This window comes from Bos grunniens, chromosome X (genome assembly GCF_055505025.1).
Source record: "Bos grunniens cultivar Pamir isolate PY7600 chromosome X, Bosgru_T2T1.0, whole genome shotgun sequence".
NCBI classification, from domain to species: domain Eukaryota; kingdom Metazoa; phylum Chordata; class Mammalia; order Artiodactyla; family Bovidae; genus Bos; species Bos grunniens.
Window position 1 is genome coordinate 84,267,474 of NC_141194.1, and position 17,724 is coordinate 84,285,197.

Below are 17,724 nucleotides of genomic sequence, written 5' to 3' on the forward strand. Positions count from 1 at the left end.
GCTTGCTACCAGAGCATGAGCTGGAGAAAGCAAGAGCCGAGTAAACACTATCAGCCCCTTGACTGGTCACAGCAGTGAATTCCAGCCACTGTAACAAATGTGTTTGATGAGGAGGATTGGTAGCCATTTCATGACAGGGGCCTGGGGAGGAAAGGAGACAAAATGGCTGCCCACGTGCTAATGGCACATGTGCAGTAAGGAGGAGCAGGGGGCAGCTCTTCATGAGGAGGAGGCTTTCCTCGCCCAGATGGTTGGGAAGAGGGGTGGATGTGCATTTGGGACAGGGCTATGTAACAGGGGAGTCCAGGGGCCCAAGCAACAAGTTGGCAATGATGCATTTTAGAGGTGGGGGCTTCAACGCAGCTCAGAAGAACTGAACTAGGGTTGAGCTCAGCTCTGTCTAAAGCAAGAACTTCTGCTTTTAACCTTCAAATCAGTGGGCCTCATGAATTACTGCACCTCTGAATGGCCTGGAGTGCTAGTTGTAAATATAGATCCCAGGGCCAAACTCACAGACGTTCAGATCCAGAGGGTCCTGGGTAGTGTTCAACAACCCCCTCCAGGGGATTTTGCTACAGCTGGTCCATGGCACATAAGTTGAGATTTACTATCTTGGACATTCTAACAGATTAACACCATTCCCAGGCCACAAAACACTGGTCATCATGGACATCCACACAAAGACTAGACACATCTTCCCTTGCACCCTGCACCCTGATGTCTTCAGCCTGGTCACCGCCTCACAGTTCACCAGAAGGGGGCTGTATCTCAGAGTCTTCAGAAATACATACTCTATCCAAAGGCCCCGACTCATGGACTTTTCCCTTAAAAAAAAAAACTTATTTGGGGCTATGCTGGATCATTGCTGCAATGCAGGCTTTCTCTAGTTGCAGTGAGCAGGGGCTACTCCTCTTTGCTGTGTGTGGGCTTCTCACTGCAGTGGCTTCACCCATTGTGGAGCATAGGCTCTAGGCACACAGGCTTCAGTAGGTGTGACATGCAAGCTCAGTAGTTGTGGTATGTGGGTTTTAGTTGCTCTGTGGCATATGGAATCTTCCTGGATCAGGGACTGAACCTGTGTCCCCTGCATTGGTAGGCAGATTTTTATCCACTGTAGCACTAGGGAAGTGTCCTCTGTTTAAAAAAATTTTATTGATGTTTAGTTGATTTACAATGTTGTGTTAATTTCTGCTGTACAGAAAAATGACTCAGTTATACACACATATAAATGTATATTCTTTCAAATATTCTTTTCCAATGGATTAACACAGGATATTGGAATTTACCCTCTTAATACAAAAATGTATGAACTTATCACAGATGGTCCATAATTACTGATACCCCATTAATATTTCTTGAATTTTGAAATTTCAGATGGTAAAATAAAATACAAGAAGTTCAAAAGAGCAGAAAATTAATTGTAGGGAATTCTTTCTTACCTCCCACCTTGATTTCTACTCATTCTCTCTAAAGGACACCACCATTAATAATATCTCATGTTCAGGTCAGTTCAGTTCAGTCACTCAGTCGTGTCCGACTCTTTGCGACCCCATGAATCGCAGCATGCCAGGCCTCCCTGTCCATCACCATCTCCCGGAGTTCACTCAGACTCATGTCCATCGAGTCAGTGATGCCATCCAGCCATCTCATCCTCTATCGTCCCCTTCTCTTCCTGACCCCAATCCCTCCCAGCATCACAGTCTTTTCCAGTGAGTCAACCCTTCGCATGAGGTGGCCAAAGTACTGGAGTTTCAGCTTTAGCATCATTCCTTCCAAAGAAATCCCAGGGCCGATCTCCTTCAGAATGGACTGGTTGGATCTCCTTGCAGCCCAAGGGACTCTCGAGAGTCTTGTCCAACACCACAGTTCAAAAGCATCAATTCTTCGGCCCTCAGCTTTCTTCACAGTCCAACTCTCACATCCATACATGACCACTGGACACATGACCACTTGACTAGATGGACATTTGTTGGCAAAGTAATGTCTCTGCTTTTGAATATGCTATCTAGGTCGGACATAACTTTCCTTCCAAGAAGTAAGCGTCTTTTAATTTCATGGCTGCAATCACCATCTACAGTGATTTTGGAGCCCCTCAAAATAAAGTCTGACACTGTTTCCACTATTTCTATTTGCCATGAAGTGATGGGACCAGATGCCATAATCTTAGTTTTTGGAATGTTGAGCCTTAAGCCAACTTTTACACTCTCCTCTTTCACTTTCATCAAGAGGCTCTTTACTTCTTCTTCACTTTCTGCCATAAGGGTGGTATCATTTCCATATCTGAGGTTAGTGATATTTCTCCTGGCAATCTTGATTCCAGCTTGTGCTTCATCCAGCCCAGCATTTCTTGATGTACTCTGCATATAAGTTAAATAATCAGGGTGACAATATGTACCTTGATGTACTCCTTTTCCTATTTGGAACCAGTCTGTTGTTCCATGTCCAGTTCTAACTGTTGCTTCCTGACCTGCATACAAATTTCTCAAGAGGCAGATCAGGTGGTCTGGTATTCCCATCTCTTTCAGAATTGTCCACAGTTTATTGTGATCCACACAGTCAAAGGCTTTGGTATAGTCAATAAAACAGAAATAGATGTTTTTCTGGAACTCTCTTGCTTTTTCCATGATCCAGCAGATGTTGGTAATTTGATCTTTGGTTCCTCTGCCTTTTCTAAAACCAGCTTGAACATCTGAAAGTTCATGCCTCACGTATTGCTGAAGCCTGGCTTGGAGAATTTTGAGCATTACTCTACTAGCCTGTGAGATGAGTGCAATTGTGCAGTAGTTTGAGCATTCTTTGGCATTGCCTTTCTTTGGGATTGCAATAAAAACTGACCTTTTCCAGTCCTGTGGCCATTGCTGAGTTTTCCAAATTTTCTGACATATTGAGTGCACCACTTTAACAGCACCATCTTTTAGGCTTTGAAATAGCTTAACTGGAATTCCATCACCTACAGTAGCTTTGCTTGTAGTGATGCTTTCTACGGCCCACTTGACTTCACATTCCAGGATCTGGCTCTAGGTGAGTGATCACACCATCATGATTATCTGGATTGTGAAGATCTTTTTCTGTGAGGTTAGGTAATACTATTATTCCCATGTTACAGATAAGGAAACAGAGGGTAAGAGAGAATAAATAATTTGATTTGCTGAAATCATGACAGCTACTATGTATCAGATTTACCCTATGTGCCAGTGTTAGCCACTCAGTCATGTCTGACTCTTTGTGACCCATGGTCTGTAGCCCACTGGGCTCCTCTGTTCATGGAATTCTCCAGGCAAGACTACTGTAGTGGTTGCCATTTTCTTCTCCAGGGGATTTTCCCAATGAAGGGATTGAACACGGCTCTCCTGTATTGCAGGAAAACTCTTTACCGACTGAGCCACCAGGGGAGCCCTTACACTATGTGCCAGGCACTATCATAATCATGTTACGTGCTTTGCCTGATTTTAACTGACTGTAACCTGTGGTGAGCTGTGCTTAGTTGCTCACTTGTGTTTGACTCTTTGCTTCCCCATGGACTGTAGCCCACCAGGCTCCTCTGTCCATGGGGATTCTCCAGGCAGGTATACTGGAGTGGGTTGCCATGTCCTCTTCCAGGGGATCTTCCCAACCCAGGGATTGAACCCAGGTCTCCCACATTGCAGGTGGATTCTTTTACTCTCTGAGCCACCAGGGAAGCCTGTAACCTGTGGAGATGGGTATTATTAATATTTTAATCTCCATTTGTAGATAAAGAAGCAGAGGCACAGAGAGGTTAAGCAACTTGCCCAAGATCACACAGCTGGTAACAAGCAAAGCCGGGATTGAAAGCTGGGCACAGTGGCTTCAGGGTTGGCATGCTTACACACAGTGCATGTGGCCTCCTTAAGAAGATATGCTGTCATGTTAAATCACTTCAGCCACGTATGACTGTTTGCAACCCTATGGACCATAGACACCAGGCTCCTCTGTCTACAAGATTCTCCAGGCAAGAATACCAGAGTGAGTTGCCATACACTCCTCCAAGGGATTTTCCCAGCCCAGGCATTGAACCTACATCTCTTACATCTCCTGCATTGCAGGTGAGCTCTTTACCACTAGCACCAATGAAGCACATAAATAAGAGTCTTAAAGCTTTGAGCCTCACAAGTGCTGAATTCACACAGAACCACTGCTGGTGTGTCCTGGCTAGAACCTCCTCTGTCAGAGCAACTTTGACACCCCAAAATGCTTTCCTGTGTCCCACAAATCCCTCATGCTAAACCTCTGAGGCCAGCTGACATGCCTGCTGATACTCAGCGGCCAGCTGCATGACCCAGATCGCATCACGGGAATTGCTCTGCAGACTGCTCTTCTCCAGCCCTGCCAGGCTACAGCCTTCTGGCATTTCAATCCCTTGATTGGCTTCTTGTGCAACCTCTGGACCTTAAACTTGGGTTTGGTACTGAGTCTTTCTAGTATCCCACCTTTATTGTTCTCCGAAGGAACCCCTCCCGGGTGGTTCTCCAAGTTTTGTGGTCCAGCTTGTATTAGCAGGAATGGCCACTCTCTGTCCAGGGCTGCAGGACCAAACCTCAACCCTGGGCTGCTTTCCCCTCTTCCTGGGTGGGCTGGTCTCCACCTCTAAGTCCCATAGAATGGGGACTTGAATAAGTTGCCTCCAACTCTGGGCTGCTTTGCAGAGCTTTCACCTGCCGTCTGGGGAGAAAAAAAAAAGTCCGATTTCTCTTGATGGTGCTTCCTCCTAACAGCTCAGCTGGCCACAGATTGGCCAGAGCTGCTCCTCTGTGGGTGGTGATGCCTCAGAGTGCAGCCACCAAGGGACCTCAACCTTGCCCTTACGCCACCCTCTGGAGAAAAGAGGAAGTGATCTCAGGGGGAAAAAAAAAAGTAAAGAGAATCTAAAGCTGGAGCAACATCTGGCCCCCTGCCCCAGCTTTCCCACTTTGTGCAGGAGCCTGGAATACAGGGGAATAAGAAGCAGAGGGTGGGTGTTGTTCTAGTAATCAGTCGGCTCCCTTTCAGGGCATTCTGTGGATTTCTAGATCCTCCTCTTCTAGGAGCTTGCCTGAGAGGGGTTAGCCAGAGCTGCAATCTGCAATTTCTGGCTCCAGGATGTTCTAATACAGGGCTTCTTTTTTTATCATTTTATTTTATTTATTTATTTTGGGCTGTTCTGGGTCTTCATTGCTGTGCAGGCTTTTTCTCTAGTTGTGGTGTGCAAGGGCTACACTCTAGTTGCTGTGTGTAGATTTCTCATCATGATGGCTTCTCTTGTTGCAGAGCACCTGTTCTAGGATGCATGGGCTTCAGTAGTTGTGGCACCTGGGCTCAGAACCAGCTCCCTGGCTCTAGAGCACAGGCTCAATAGTGTGGCACATGGGCTTAGTTGCTTCATGGCACTTGGGATCTTCCTGGATCAGGGATCGAACCTGTATCTCCTGCATTGGCAGACGGGTTTTTTTTTTTTTTTTTTTCTTTTACCACGGAGCCAGCAGGGAAGCCCAGTGCATGACTTCTTAACCTGGCCTCCAGACACGGGATTCATCCACAGAGAGGATATGACATTTTGGGTGCAGAAAATGCATCCTTGTCATCACTAATCTCTAACTTCAATTTCCTTTAATTCAACGTAGCATTTCCTTCGGTTATAAACATAAGCGACAACCCACAGTAGTATTAGCAGTACCTGGGACTTTGTCATCAGTGGAAGTCACAGATGGTTGCATATTGCATTACAACAGCTGCAGATCTCTTCAAGTAATGTTTGTGCTCATCACTGCTTTGAAAACATGGTAGTAATGAGACCTTCCACTAGATCTTGTTACTTAATGTGTCATAAAGAAGCACAGATATTGGTATATCACAAATTCATTTTCAATAGTTTATACCTGTATTTCAGTATAATAGGTTTTCTTTTTATTTCTATATAGTTTGTCTTATGCATTTAAAAACATGGTTCTATCTTTCTACATTGTTGGTGGGAATGTAAATTGGTGCAGACATTATGGAAAACAGTATGGAGTTTCCTTACAAAGCTAAAAATAGAGTTGCCATATGATCCTGCCACCCCATTCCTGGGCATATATCCTGACAAAACTATAATTCTAAAAGATATAGGCACCCCTATGTTCATAGCAGCACTATTCACAATAGCTAAGACATGGAAGCAATCTAAATGTCCATTGACAGATGAATGGATAAAGAAGATGTACAAATATACAATGAAATACTACTCATCCATAAAAAAGAATGAAATAATGCCATCTGCAGCAACATGGACCTAGAGATTATCACACTAAGTGAAGTAAGTCAGACAAAGACAAGTATAATATAATATCACTTATATTTGGAATCTAAAATATGACACAAATGAACCTACCTACGAAACAGAAACAGACACAGACTCGTGATTGCTGGGGGCGGGGGTGGTAGGGGAAGGGATGGACTGGGAGTTTGGGATTAGCAGATGAAAACTATTATACACAGAATGTATAAACAACAGGTCCTATTATATAGCACAGGGAACTATACTCAATATCTTGTAATAAACCATAGTGGAAAAGAATATTAAAAATGTATATACATACATAAATATGTGTGTAACTGAATCACTGCTGTAAAGTAGAAACTAATGCAACATTGTAAATCAACTATACTTCCATAAAATTAAACTTTAAAAAATGGTTCTAAACAGAGGTTCTGTCAGGTTCATAGGTCTACTAAAGGTTTCCATGGCACCCCAAAGTCAAACTCCCAGCTCTTAGGAATTCTGTGTGACTCTGGCCCAGGAACTAGATGGATGTATCTGTGCTTAGGGCTCATGCTGGGTGCTGGGATGCTGTGAAAGGAACAAGTCTGCAGGCAGAACAGAATAGAAACTCAGGTGTGGAGCTGACCATCACACCACAAGGCCAGGCCTCACCTCCTCACCGTTGCCATAGGAGCCCATCTTCCCTCCTCCAGGAAGCTGAAACAGCTCTGTGGCAGGTTCAAACTCATTCCCCATGGCACGGCATATGCCACCAGATGGCGCCATTGTAGGTGCCCGTGGCCAGGAGGGGCTGCCATGCCAAAGGCTTTCATAATTGTAATCCAGTCTAATACAGTCACTGTTCCCAAGCTGTTGGGCTTGTTGTCCAGGCCCACTTAGGACCCTCAGAGACCTGAAAGCATGCAAAAGACTATGATGTCTACCTCATATGCAATTTAAAACAAAAGCAAAACTAAACTGTAAATGATTCTGCTGAACTTCCAGTGACATTTCTAGATTTCCTGAATGTGAAATTCCAGTCTTTGAAGTTGAACTTTCTTGTGCCCTAGATGTAGCAAGTCTGCCCATCAGGAAGACCAGCCCGTCCTGCTGGCAAAGGGTTAACCAAGCCGAATCCAGCTCTGGATGCCAACAGAGACCTAGCATCCCTATGCCCTCAGTCACAGTGTGTCAGACACTGGCACATCCCAGGACATATGGTAACTACTTCCAAATTTCTGATGGACTAAAAGGTTTTGGAAAACTCTGTGGACCCTGCCCAGCCAATTCACATGGTTTAAGCCAGCCCCAGTGTGGGTGAACCCCACTCTATGATTCAGAAAAATAAGGATCACTGAGGTATAGCAAGGGGCTTGCCCGGTGGCTCAGTGGTAAAGAATCTGCTTGCAATGCAGGAGCAGCAGGAGATGCGGGTTCAATGCCTGGGTTAGGAAGATCCTCTGTAGGAGGAAATGGCAAACTACTCCAGTATTCTTGACTGGAGAATCCCATGAACAGAGGAACCCGGTGGACTGAAGCATCATTTCTCCCATGAGGTATAGGAAAAAGTCCACATGTGGCATTATGCAAATGTTCTGGCTAGATATCGTGTCACTTGCAAACTTTATCTCTCAGCTCCACCCTGCTTCTTCATCCCTGACTTCCTCTGACTATAAAGCCAAACTTCTACCATCCTCAGGGCAACTGCATCCTGTACATCTCAGGATTTTGCTCACATTTGCCTCCACAAACATTCCAGCATGAGTTTTTGCCAAGCTTCACCAGATCCTCTACCTCCCCAGAAGGTATACAAAGAATATATACAAAGAATAGTCTTTGTAGAAAGAAAAATCAACAACTCTGACTCTGGTGGCTCAGTGGTAAAGAATCTGCCTGCCAATTCAGGAGACTCGAGTTCGATCCCTGGGTTGGGAAGATCCCCTAGAGAAGGAAACGGCAACTCACTCCAGTATTCTTGCCTGGAGAACTCCATGGACAGAGGAGACTGGTGGGCCCCAGTCCATGGGGTCGCAAAGAGTCAGATACAACTGCAACACTAAGCACCTAATTCTGCCAGAACACTCTCTGCAGTGTCAGTTCTGTAACCATATGGAAACGTTCTCAATTTTGTTAATTCCCAACTTCCCAGACAAAGCCCCATGGGATCCAAGGCTATGCAGAGTTAGACTTCCAGGTCACTGACACCCCGATCAAATCTCGGAGGGTGACCAAAACCCTCCGCTATTTCAGACAGTTCCTGCATCTGATGACAGCCTGCAGCTTGCACAACAGCTTTTCAAACAGCTGATGAACCAGATCTCATGAGACCCCCTGTATTCAGGCTTCATCTTTACTGCTTCTCTACACCATCAAATCCTTGGCTCAGGCAGCCGTGGACCTGCCACAGCAGCACTCGCACTGGTAAATGAATGTTTGACAAATGGAGAGCTCCTTGGCCTCTTTCTGCCTGTCTAGGGCATCTGTGTGGAGTCTGGCAAGAAAGAAATCCACTAATCTGGAAAGGGATCCCCTGAACCCTTAAGGGTAAATGGCAATTCCCGCCTGCCACTGGGTACTATTTCAGTTTTCTACTCATACTATCCTATTGCCACCAAGTACCAGAAGGCAATTTAGTTGGGATGAAGAGTGTCCTGGAGAGGACCATGGCCTATTATCACATGAACCTGGAAAAGACTGCCCTTAGGAGAGCTGGAAGTCAGAAGGGTGACAGGAGTGGCATCTAGTCTGTTGCAACCTGGAGCCTTCAAGCCAGTGCAGCTTCTGCCCCATGCCAGCCACTATCAGTGACTCAACTGAACTGAGAATACTTGTACATGAATCCATGTGTTGCAGTGGATAAGTCGCCTCAGTTGTGTCTGACACTTTGCGACCGCATGGACTGTAGCCTGCCAGGATCCTCTGTCCATAGGGATTCTTCAGACAAGAATACTGGAGTAGGTTGCCATTCCCGTCTCCAGGAGATCTTCCTGATGCAGGGATCTAATCCTGAGGGGTCAAGTCCCAGTCTCTTATGTGTCCTGCATTGGCAGGTGGATTCTTTACCACTAGGGCCACCTGGGAAGCCCTAGTGTTACTATAGGTATTATCATTTTTATTATGTACCATAGGAGGTATTAAGAAAGTCGGACACCTGTAGCCATAGTGTTTTATCATTTTTATTATGTACCATAGGAGATATTAAGAAAGTCAGACACCTGTAGCCATAGTGTTTTCAGCTTCCCTGCATGTCTAATGCAATCAGTTCAGTTCGGTCTCTCAGTCATGTCTGATTCTTTGTGACCCCATGGACTGCAGCACATCAGGCTTCCCTGTCCATCACCAAATCCCAGAGCCTGCTCAAACTCATGTCCATTGAGTTGGTGATGTCATGCAACCATCTCATCCTCTGTCATCCCCTTCTCCTCCCACCTTCAATCTTTCCCAGCATCAGGGTCTTTTCTAATGAGTCAGTTTCTTGCATTAGGTGGCCAAAGTATTGGAGTTTTGGCTTCAACATCAGTCCTTCCAATGAATATTCAGGACTGATTTCCTTTAGGATTGACTGGTTGGATCTCCTTGCAGTCCAAGGGACTCTCAAGAGTCTTCTCCAACATCACAGTCCAAAAGCATCAATTCTTTGGTGCTCAGCTTTCTTTATAGTCCAACTCTCACATCCATACATGACTACTGAAAAAACCATAGCTTTGACTAGACGGACCTTTGTTGGCATACTAATGTCTCTGCTTTTTAATATGCTGTCTAGGTTGGTCATAGCTTTTCTTCCAAGAAGCAAGCATCTTTTAATTTCAAGGCTGCAGTCACATCCTCGTCCAAGGTAAGCAGCAATGGCTGTGCTTTGCTAGAGCAGCTGTGAAGACATACCCCACGCCCAAGGTAAGAGAAACCCAAGTAAGACGGTAGGTGTTGCAAGAAGGCATCAGAGGGCAAACACACTGAAACCATACTCACAGAAAACTAGTCAATCTAATCACACTAGGACCACAGCCTTGTCTAACTCAATGAAACTAAGCCATGCCCGTGGGGCAACCCAAGATGGGTGGGCCATGGTGGAGAGATTTGACAGAATGTGGTCCACTGGAGAAGGGAATGGCAAACCACTTCAGTATTCTTGCCTTGAGAATCCCATGAACAGTATGAAAAGGCAAAATGATAGGATACTGAAAGAGAAACTCCCCAGGTCAGTAGGTGCCCAATATGCTACTGGAGATCAGTGGAGAAAGAACTCCAGAAAGAATGAAGGGATGGAGCCAAAGCAAAAAGAATACCCAGCTGTGGATGTGACTGGTGATAGAAGCAAGGGCCGATGCTGTAAAGAGCAATATTGCATAGGAACCTGGAATGTCAGGTCCATGAATCAAGGCAAATTGGAAGTGGTCAAACAAGAGATGGCAAGAGTGAATGTCGACATTCTAGGAATCAGTGAACTGAAATGGACTGTAATGGGTGAATTTAACTCAGATGACCATTATATCTACTATTGCAGGCAGGAATCCCTCAGAAGAAATGGAGTGGCCATCATGGTCAACAAAAGAGTCCAAAATGCAGTACTTGGATGCAATCTCAAAAACAACAGAATGATCTCTGTTCGTTTCCAAGGCAAATCATTCAATATTACAGTAATCCAAGTCTATGCCCCAACCAGTAATGCTGAAGAAGCTGAAGTTGAACGGTTCTATGAAGACCTACAAGACCTTTTAGAACTAAAACCCAAAAAAGATGTCCTTTACATTATAGGGGACTGGAATGCAAAAGTAGGAAGTTAAGAAACACCTGGTGTAACAGGCAAATTTGGCCTTGGAATACGGAATGAAGCAGGGCAAAGGCTAATAGAGTTTTGCCAAGAAAATGCACTGGTCATAACCAACACCCTCTTCCAACAACACAAGAGAAGACTCTATACATGGACATCACCAGATGGTCAACACCGAAATCAGACTGATTATATTCTTTGCAGCCAAAGATGGAGAAGCTCTATACAGTCAGCAAAAAGAAGACCAGGAACTGACTGTGGCTCAGACCATGAACTCCTTATTGCCAAATTCAGACTTAAATTGAAGAAAATAGGGAAAACCACTAGACCATTCAGGTATGAACTAAATCAAATCCCTTATGACTATACAGTGGCAGTGAGAAATAGAATTAAGGGCCTAGATCTCATAGATAGAGTGATTGATGAACTATGGAATGAGGTTCATGACATTGTACAGGAAACAGGGATCAAGACGATTCCCATAGAAAAGACATGCAAAAAAGCAAAATGGCTCTCTGGGGAGAGAGAGCCATTACAAATAGCTGTGAAAAGAAGATAAGTAAAAAGCAAAGGAGAAAAGGAAAGATATAAGCATCTGAATGCAGAGTTCCAAAGAATAGCAAGAAGAGATAAGAAAGCCTTCTTCAGGAATCAATGCAAAGAAATAGAGGAAAACAACAGAATGGGAAAGACTAGGGATCTCTTCAAGAAAATCAGAGATACCAAAGGAACGTTTCATGCAAAGATGAGCTCGATAAAGGACAGAAATGGTATGGACCTAACAGAAGCAGAAGATATTAAGAAGAGGTGGCAAGAATACACAGAAGAACTGTACAAAAAAGATCTTCACGACCAAGATAATCACGATGGTGTGATCACTGAGTGTGATCACTAGAGCCAGACATCCTGGAATGTGTAGTCAAGTGGGCCTTAGAAAGCATCACTACGAACAAAGCTAGTGGAGGTGTTGGAATTCCAGTTGAGCTATTCCAAATCCTGAAAGATGATGCTGTGAAAGTGTTGCACTCAATATGCCAGCAAATTTGGAAAACTCAGCAGTGGCCACAGAACTGGAAAAAGTCAGTTTTTATTGCAATCCCAAAGAAAGGCAATGCCAAAGAATGCTCAAACTACTGCACAATTGCACTCATCTCACACGCTAGTAAAGTAATGCTCAAAATTCTCCAAGCCAGACTTCAGCAATATGTGAACCGTGAACTTCCTGATGTTCAAGCTGGTTTTAGAAAAGGCAGAGGAACCAAAGATCAAATTGCCAACATCTGCTGGATCATAGAAAAAGCAAGAGAGGTCCAGAAAAACATCTATTTCTGCTTTATTGACTATGCCAAAGCCTTTGACTCTGTGGATCACAATAATCTGTGGGAAATTCTGAAAGAGATGGGAATACCAGACCACCTGATCTGCCTCTTGAGAAATTTGTATGCAGGTCAGGAAGCAACAGTTAGAACTGGACATGGAACAACAGACTGGTTCCAAATAGGAAAAGGAGTTCGTCAACGCTGTATATTGTCACCCTGTTTATTTAAATTCTATGCAGAGTACATCATGAGAAATGCTGGACTGGAAAAAACACAAGCTGGAATCAAGATTTCCAGGAGAAATATCAATAACCTCAGATATGCAGATGACACCACCCTTAAGGCAGAAAGTGAAGAGGAACTAAAAAGCCTCTTGATGAAAGTGAAAGTGGAGAATGAAAAAGTTGGCTTAAAGCTCAACATTCAGAAAACGAAGATCTTGGCATCCAGTCCCACCACTTCATGGGAAATAGATGGGGAAACAGTGGAAACAGTGGCAGACTTTATTTTTCTGGGCTCCAAAATCACTACAGATGGTGACTGCAGCCATGAAATTGAAAGACGCTTACTCCTTGGAAGGAAAGTTATGACCAACCTAGATCGCATATTCAAAAGTAGAGACATTACTTTGCCAACAAAGGTTTGTTTAGTCAAGGCTATGGTTTTTCCTGTGGTCATGTATGGATGTGAGAGTTGGACTGTGAAGAAGGCTGAGTGCCAAAAAATTGATGCTTTTGAACTGTGGTGTTGGAGAAGACTCTTGAGAGTCCCTTGGACTGCAAGGAGATCCAACCAGTCCATTCTGAAGGAGATCAGCCCTGGGATTTCTTTGGAAGGAATGATGCTAAAGCTGAAACTCCAGTAGTTTGGCCACCTCATGCGAAGAGTTGACTCATTGGAAAAGACTGATGCTGGGAGGGATTGGGGGCAGGAGGAGAAGGGGACGATAGAGGATGAGATGGCTAGATGGCATCACTGACTCAATGGTCGTGAGTCTCAGTCAACTCCGGGATTTGGTGATGGACAGGGAGGCCTGGCGTGCTGCGATTCATGGGGTGGCAAAGAGTCGGACACGACTGAGCAACTGAGCTGATCTCCAGTCACATCTGCTGTGATTTTGGAGCCCAAGAAAATAAAGTCTGTCATTGTTTCCATTGTTTAATGTATTTTTAATGTCTGGTGTTATAAAGAGGGCCAATAGCTTCATTTAGAGAAACAAAAGCTACCATGTTAAGCACTTAATATGTGCCAGGAGTAAAGGCCTGGCATACATGATCTCATTTAGTCCTCACAGCTATCCCATGAAGTAGGTACTGTTTTTCCATTTTAAAGTCGGGTATGTGAGGCTCAGAGATGTTAACTAACTTGCCCATGGTAACACAGTAAGTCGTTAGCATCAGAGTTCACCGGCAGGAGACTAGCTCTAGGATTCTGTATCCTTATCTCTGTGCTAAAAGGCGTTTGAAATAGCACACGCAAGACACACATACCCCCAAGTGGTAGATGTGGATCTCTAAGAGGGAGACACCAGTTTCACCCTTTGGGCTCCATACACGGCTGGCTGTAGGAGGAGACCCCCAAGCAAGCGGACCACTCCAGCTGGGAGTGATTGTGGACAGAAGTGGGCACTTGGATGCTTGGGGGTGGGGTGCTGTGGGGGTATCTGGCTTCCCAATTGGGAAGACTAGGCTCAGGACAAGAGCGACAGACCAACTCTGAATTGCAGAAACATCCAGAGTAGCAGTCACCAACTTCATTGCGTCCTTGTGCCTGCGAGGCAGCTACAGGCACAGAGAGGTGCTGAGGCTTGCCTAAGGTCACACAGCTCGCAAGAGGGCGGGTGCAGTGTAGAACCCTGGTCTTCAGGCTACAGTTCAGTGCTCTTGCTGCCACTCCACTCCACTGGCCCCTCAGGTCCAGTGCGCAGCAGTCAGAGGGAAGCCACGTCTTTGTGAGTGAAGCCATTGTCTGGAGGGTGGTTCTCAGTGTTGCCCAGAGACCTGCAGAAGTGGCAGTCTTCAAGTCCCCCCCAGGACTGACTGAGGACTGAGATCCAGCAATATGGGACTTTGCAAGCCCTCTAGGTGACCCTGATACACACTCAAGTCTGAAAACAACCGGCCCAGACAGAAAGGCAAAGTGCCAAGTGCTGCAGCAATACACATGCATTCGGACTGTCAACTCGCACAGCACAAAGAAGGGTCGTCTTCCTAGAGAAGGAAGGAACACAGCTCTCAAGCCATACCTGCAGAGCAAGGTCACCTTCAAACACATGTGGAGGTTAGACATGCACAGACGGGGAGGAGGAGTGCAGCCAGTACTTGCTCATCCACACGTGCATCAGAGATAGTGTAGTTTTGCCAACTCAGCAACTCCCCAGAGATGTGCCAGTTCCACTGCTTGTTGCCCAGGAGGTGCATCCCTGCCCTCTGGGAAATTGCCATGCAGGATCATAGAACCTCTGATCTGGGAAGGATCTTAGAGAGTACCTACCTCATTGCCCACCCCTACTGCATCACTGGTGATGCCCCTGACTTTCCTTCTCCAGAGGAACCTGGCAGGCTACAGTCCATGGGGGTGGCAAAGAGTCAGACAGGACTTAGCACTGAGCACAATCATTTTTAGGACAGTGGTAGGCCGCACAAAACATCAGTGGCTCCTAGTTTGTGGCCTCTGGTTTAATATCTTTCTTTCCCACTTGGCTTTCTGCTCCACAGGGGCACATGCCCCTGGTTCTGCTCTGCTCACCACAGTGTCTGGATTCAACAAATGGAAAAATAAAAATAGAAAATGGACCCACCCTCCCAGTAGAACACCAGGTTCAGAAAGAATACACTGGCATGGGGATGGCACTCTGTCACTCGCCTCTTTTTCAATTGCCCACTGGAAATGGCCCCATGTCCCTTTAAGCCCTACTCCCGGTTGACCCCTGCAGGCCGCCTTACCCTCTGCCCTGAAGTCATACCCTGGCCACATGGGTTCTGGTGGGGGTGGGGCCCTCTGTGACGTCACCAAGGGCCCAGCCTTGCCTGGTCCTCAGTCTCCAGGTGCCAGCGCAGACCAGAACACCAGGAGCCACTTGGTCTCAGCTCACGATGCGCTCTGTAATATGGTTATTTTTTTGGCCGACGTTTATCTCGTTTGTCTTTGCCTATGTGTTTTATGTTCTGAGAGATGAAGCCGAAGAACTGCCGTGGATGGTGCCCAGTGGAAGGCAGTTCCGCGTTCGGCAGAATCAACCAGAGCATGTCCCAGGCTGGTTTGGGAGCAAGTCGCACTGGCTGTTAATCTTCCTCATGTTTTTGGTGATCCTGAAGTTTCCTGGAGGCGATGACAAAAGTATCGCGGGCACTCCTCCTGGCCGTCAGGGCTGTTCATCTGGCTCTCCAGGAAGAAAGAAGATAAGGGCTTCCCCCTACAAAGACTCTATGTGCGGTGCCTTAACCCAGGTCGAGACGACACTGGTGAACCTTGTGTCCAGGGTGCGGAGTCTGAAACTCACTGCTGCAACCGGTGATCAACGCCAATGTCCCAATATCCAGGTTCTTGCTGACGGATGGAATAACATTACGATATATGAGGTATGGGACACCCGAGCCCCCGATGAAGTGGATTTTTGCATCAAAGAAGAATAATAGTTGAGTGTTGACAAACTGTATCCAAACTAATAAAAGTATTTTGAAGCAAAAGGAAAAAAGCCTCTGATATTTTTTATTCGCGCTACAGTTTTACCTTTTCCAGAATGTGGTATAATTGGTATCATGCAGTGTTTTCCAGACTGAGAGACCTGCGTTCGATCCCTGGCTTGGGAAGATCCCCTGGAGAAGGGAAAGGCTACCCACTCCAGTATTCTGGCCTGGAGAACTCATGTGCATGTTTTTGTGTGGGCATTAGCTTTCAAATCATTTGTTGAACTATCTAGGAGCAAAATTGCTAGGTCATAGGGTATGACAGTGTTTAGCTAAGTAAGACATTGCTTCCAAAATGACTGTACCATTTTGCATCCCCATTAACAATGAATGAGAGTTCCTCTTGTTCAGCTGAACAATAGCAAGGCTGGCCTATCACCCACCGAAGTACAGAGTAGTACCCCACTCAGGGTTCCCCTTTAAGTGCCTGACACACTGATCCACAGAGTAGGACCCCAGTGGGGGCGGGAGGGGGTCCTCTATGTGCCTGACATGGAACAACAGAGAAGGACCCCAGGCAAGGGAACTGTCTAAATGCCTGAACCCGCAGAGCTATGGAGAAAGACTAGCCAAAGAGGCCTTCTGATTGCTAGCTACCAGAGGCTCAAAAAACAAACAAACAAACAAAAACAAACTCTGATAGGGCCATAACTCCCGTGGCTGAGGCACTCTGTGTCCCTGCACATTTGGTGTCATCAGGGTCCCCGTGACCCAAGCAGCTGCATCACCTTCATGCTCAACCCTCACTGGGGCAGAGCTTCCACAGGTTCTGCATCTATGCACATGGTGTCACTTTGGTTGTGTCCACCTCTTTGAGACCCCGTGGGCTGTGGCCTGCCAGGTTTCTCTGTCAGTGGGGTTCTCCAGGCAAGAATACTGGAGTGTATTGGCCAATATTGGTTCCCCATAGTCTTCTAGAGTACTATACCTCCTGCTGCCCTAGCTGCCAACTCCCCTGAGTATCTGGTGCTGCCAGAACCCCTGTGACCCAAACAGCTGCACCACCTCCATACCTGGCCCTCACTGGGGCAGACCCAAGTCCTCCAGTGCAGCCTCAGGAGTAAAGTGCAGTGGATGACCTACCTGCAGAGGTGGAAATAAAACCACAATTGAAACCCAGGGGCAGTGTGGCTAAGGAAGACCCAAAACCATCCCACCAGCTGTACAAGCTGCAGATTAAATCCACACAATCAACTAGGCAGATTCTCTGTCTACAGAATATATAAAAGGACACTGAGAGCTCCTACATAAGAAAACATGCTCGTTCTGATAGCTGTGGACATTGGAAGCAAGCAGACAGAGGAGTAGGACCTGATTAGAATCTAAACTGCCCGCATAGCAGGCCCAGAAATCAACACAGTGTTGAAGGGCAACCTACGGAAGTGAGGTGGACTGTGTTTCCCAGCGAGGGAAAGGACACTGACAGCAGCGATGCAAGAAAAACATTTATTATTCTTATATTTTGACTTGTTCTATAATTTCTTTTGAATTTTTCCTTTTCTTTTTCTTTTCTTTTTTTCCATTTCTGTTTACCATTTTCCCCCAATCTGTTGTAGTTGTCAGTTTTATTAGCACTATGAAATATAATTAAGCTTTTGAGTGTTTTTTTTTTTTTCAGTCACACTTTTTATTGCTGTTATAAACCTCTGCGTCTACATTGGCCTTTTGCAGTTCTGTGGAGTTTTCCTTTCCTTTTCTTCCTTCTTTTTT

The 17,724-nt window shown here is 45.7% G+C and overlaps 1 pseudogene across 1 annotated transcript; it reads left to right on the plus strand.

Moving 5' to 3' along the window:
* Positions 1–7,001: 7,001 nt before the first annotated feature.
* Positions 7,002–16,022, plus strand: LOC147340785 (protein FAM209 pseudogene; annotated as a pseudogene). Its single transcript, XR_015158683.1, has 3 exons — positions 7,002–7,022; positions 8,577–8,656; positions 15,285–16,022. The product of XR_015158683.1 is annotated as a protein FAM209 pseudogene (transcript).
* Positions 16,023–17,724: the final 1,702 nt, after the last annotated feature.